The sequence below is a fragment of the Phascolarctos cinereus genome, unplaced genomic scaffold, assembly GCF_003287225.1.
Source record: "Phascolarctos cinereus isolate Bilbo 61053 unplaced genomic scaffold, phaCin_HiC Scaffold_1;HRSCAF=81, whole genome shotgun sequence".
NCBI lineage: Eukaryota > Metazoa > Chordata > Mammalia > Diprotodontia > Phascolarctidae > Phascolarctos > Phascolarctos cinereus.
The window spans coordinates 11812257-11816954 of NW_027555514.1; the positions used below are offsets into that span (position 1 = coordinate 11812257).

General features: G+C 40.2%; 1 pseudogene; it reads right to left on the reverse strand.

Annotated features, from left to right (window-relative positions):
• Positions 1-1781: 1781 nt before the first annotated feature.
• Positions 1782-1900, reverse strand: LOC144455218 (U6atac minor spliceosomal RNA; annotated as a pseudogene).
• Positions 1901-4698: the final 2798 nt, after the last annotated feature.

Below are 4698 nucleotides of genomic sequence, written 5' to 3' on the forward strand. Positions count from 1 at the left end.
TCTACTAACACAGATCGTCAACTTCTCTGAAAGTTCCAGAATTAGAGAGGTGTCCAAGGTACTGAGAGGTTTAGTGATGTCATGGTAAACAAACCTGCTTTATTACAACTTCTAAGACAAGTGTAGCATCTCCTCTGTTACTCTTTACTCAATTCACCTTGTATTGGCAGAGTGTATTGTCAGAAAGAAGATACTAATACTCTCTTCTAGTGGTGCCCTAGCATGGTTGGGGTTTCTCAGCTGTTACTCAAACCCCTCAACTATGAGTTTTCTGTTATCTACCATTTGAATTCCACTGGTGTTTAGAAAATGAGTTCACTTAGATTTTATAATAAAACATATACCTTTAAAAAATAGTTTGTCCAAAGCAAGACCTAAATTCAAAGACTTCATCAGATAACTACTATCTGGGTAGCTTTGGGCAAGTCATTTAACCTCTATGGACCTCAGTTTCCTTTTCTGCAAAATAACAGATTGGGACTCTCTAGACTCTAAATTTCCTTCTGGCTCTGACCCAATGATGCTCTATGAATAGATAATTTTCTTACTACACACAAAATGTCCTAGGGGAGATTGGCCTTAAACTTATCATAGAAAAATAATGAGGCACATGTGTAGGGAGTACCTGTAGCAAAGGGGTAGTTTGATTACTAAATGTCATGATTACTCATGATTACTAAAAGTCATTTGTCTTCTCTGTGGTGCCCCATCCCTTTTCAGCTTCTTTCTTTTGTATATCTTACCCTAATAAATCCAAAACAGAACTCATTATCTTTCTTCCTAAACCCTCCTTCCCTCCTTATTATTATAGAGGGCAACACCATCCTCCCAGTCCTTCAGGTTAGACACCTGAGTCATCCTGGACTCCTCATTCTCACTCTCATACTCTCTCACCTCCCACCATACCCAAGCTATTGGCAAGCCCTATCAATTTCACCTTTGGAACATCTCCCAAATCATGTCCTTCTCTCCTCTATCATTGCTATTGCTCTAGTGCAAGCCCTCACCACCTCTCATCTAGATTACTGCCCTGCTCTGCTGGTGGGTCTGTCTGCCTCAAGTCTCTCCCCACTCCAATTCATTTTCCATTCATCCATTAAAATGATTTTCTTAAAATTCAGGTGTTACCATGTCATCCTCCCATTCAATAAACTCCAGTGGCTCCCTATTGCCTCCAGTAACAAATGCAAAATGCTCTGTTGGGCACTCAAAGCTTTTCTAACCTAGTCTCAACCTACCTTCTCAGTCTTCTTACACTGTCTGTCTGTCTGTCAGCTCCTGGCATTCTCCGACTTTATCCTTGCCTGGAAGACTCTTCTCCATTCCCACTACTGACCTATCTGACTTCCTCTAAATCCCAACTAAAATTTCACCTACAACAGGAAGCAATCAGCAAACCCTGTAATTCCAGTGCATTCCCTTTGTTAATGATTTCCATCTATCCCGTATATAGCTTGCTTTGTTTATATTTGTTTATACTTGTCTCCCCCCATAGATTGTAAGCCCCCTGAGAGCAGGGACTGTTATTGCCTTCTTTTCTATGTCCCCAACACTTGGCAAAATTCCTGACATATGGTAGACACAACAAATGTTTATTGAATTGAACTGAATCCTTGAGGGCAGGGACTGCCTTTCTTTTTCATATTTGTATCTCTAGCACTTAACACAGTGCCTGACAAATAATAGGAGCTTCATAAATATGTATCATATTATATATGGAGGATAACAACAGTCTCCTAATTCAACTTTGTTCCCAGTCTTTCCCTCCAGTCTGCCTTCACACACTACTTGGTTAGATGCCACAAAGTAGGTGGTGATGCCTTAACTCTCTATGTGTTGTAAAGTCCAGTAGGACCTCCTGCATCCTCAGCTAAACTTCTCTCTCACTTGCATGTCTCTCACCTTCCTGATGCCAAGGTCCTCTTCCAGAATGAAGGGCAAGCAGCAACAATACAACCCAGTACTTAAATAATCTCCTTAAATCCCCTGCGAGAATGCCAATACCCCAATCAAGAATTTTCAATCCTCCCTATTGCCCTGAGGATAAAATAATTCTCTTCAGGTTGCCATTTACTACCTGGCACTTGTCTACCCTTCCAGAATTAGGTCATATTGCTCCTCTTCCTCTACTCTTCAATTTAACCAAATTGGTACTACTTGACATCTCTCACGTCCATGACATTGAAATCCCTATTTACCTTTGCATCTTTGAATAATTTCATTTAAAGCTCAGCTTATATGGAACATTGCCTGAGAGAATCCATTTCTAATCCTTCCAATTAACATTTTCTCATTGTTCTAATATATTTTAGAATCAGTAGTTTACATGCTATTTGCTGCAATATAATGGTCAATTTTAGGTGTGCATAGGTTACATAGGTATTGAAGAATATTCCAACTCTAAAATTATGCATCTCTCATTCTTCAATCTCTCAAGGGGGAGAGACTTTTTTGCTTTCTTTGTGTGCCTTCAGCATCTAGCACAATGCTGAGAATGTATTGTTTAGAAAATGGTAATTATATCGATTCTACCTTTCCTATGTTTCTTACATTGGATAATTCTTTAGTGATCTTAGAGAATGGATGGATGAATGAATGAATGACAAAGATTTTTTTTTAAGTTCTTACTACATACCAAATAAATAGAAGAGTCAAGGCATTTCCTAACTTTCTATTCTAGTGGGGAGGTCGATCACCTCTAGTATGAGGGCTTGCCAAGCCCTTTTCAGGGCTGCTCATACACTTTTCATGTGCATGTATCACTCAACTCTCATTTGTGGCTCCAAGAAGGTGCAGCATGCCCAACAGCCACACCCCAGTAAAACCACCTTGGCAGATGGGCTCAACCAGATTGGGGGTACTGGTGAGTTAGAAGGATGGATGCCCTAAGCAGGTGAAGACTTCCCCCAGTGGAATGAGTGGATGAAAACAATTTGTTCCACTAGCCATGAAGGAAGCAGAAGTAGGAGCTGTGGAGCTCAAAGCTTGGTCAGACATTGAAGATGCCAAGGTCATCCATTACATCCTGGGCCATCACCAGTCATCTCGACTTTTGTTTTATCATTGGAATTCAATGGCTCTGGAAGACAAAGTGAGGCTGACCACTTTGCGCAACTCCACCTCACTTAAATCCAATTTACGTACAAGTCAAGAACATCACTCCATGATGTCATTGTTCCTTTTGAAAATGAAGGATGAAGAACAGCAGCAGCAAAAACGACAACATTCTAAAGGGAGGAGCAAGGCATATAGGGAGTGGAAGCTAGGAAGGGACAGTTGATGTACAAGGTTAGAGGTTAGATTTTTATCCATAAGAGGGCTGATGGAAAGTACAGGTTTTACTAGTTGGAATGAGGGAGTGGAGGATAATGGTAGTCAGAAGCTGTACTGAACAAAGGGTGCCCAAGAACTTTAACAGAGAGCAGTTTTAGGGTACAGGCCTATAATGTTCTCCAATATCACCTATGCCTTTAGGTTTCCCTGATTTCCTTAAAAAGCCAACTCAAATCTTTACTTCCTCAGAAGCCTTTCCTGGTCCTCATTAGAAGTTAGTGTCTTCTCTAAGATTACATGCTATGTATATATATATATATATATATATATATATATATATATATATATATATATATATATTCATCTATACATATCCATACACATGTATGTAGATATGCATGTACGCATATATGCACACACAAAATGATATAGGTGTATAATATATGACATTACATGACATACATATAATAGGATATTATATATGTAAAACATGTGTTATACATGTCTGTGACATGTGAACACATGTGCATACGTAAAATCACCGCCATATATTTTGCTTAAACCTGTTCACATATTGTTTCTGACAGAGAATAGGTCCTGGAAACCCTTCCTGCCCTGAACTTCTCCTGAACTCTTTCACACAGCCCTGGCATTCACCTGAGGCTCATTTCAGTCCTTTCATTGTGGTTTTGACCTTGCTCCATTCTCTATTTCTCTGTTACTTCTAACTTAGCCCAGCCCTTTATTGTCTGTTACCTCCAGATCACCCCAGGTCACTTCCCACCCCTAATACCATCTAGACTCCTTCCATGTGGCCCAGGTCCCTGACATATGCCTGGGCCACCAGGCCCTTCCAGATCATTCTCTGTTACCTCCCAGTCATCCAAGTTATTGGTCACTCCTTGATCACATCCAGATTTTCTCACAGTCTTTCTGTATATAAGGTCCATCTTTTCCTCCCCCTTCCCCATTAAACTCCTCAGATTCCTGAAGAGTCTGACCTGGTTGTCAATACAAGCATCACAAATGCTCAGATTCTTAAAATCTGGCCAATACTGGGGATTCTTAAAATCTTGCCCACCTCAATTGATGTTTTAGTAAGCCTTGTCTCTGACTGAAAGAAGGCTTGAGTTGAATTCCTTCAAGGCAAGATTCACCTATTCTGCCCTTGAATTTTGGGATTCCCAGAACCCCTAGACCTCAACATTTCTATCATTAGAATATGAACCTCTTGAGATCACAGACTGTTGTTTTCTCTTTTACTATCTCTGGTGCTTAGCCCAGTACATGGCACATGCTGTTGTTCAATCATTCAGTTGTGTTCAACTCTCTGTGACTGTATGGACCGTAGCATGCCTGGCTCTTTTCTCCACTATTTCTCAGAGTTTGTCCAAGATTATGTTCATTGCTTCCATTTCACTATCA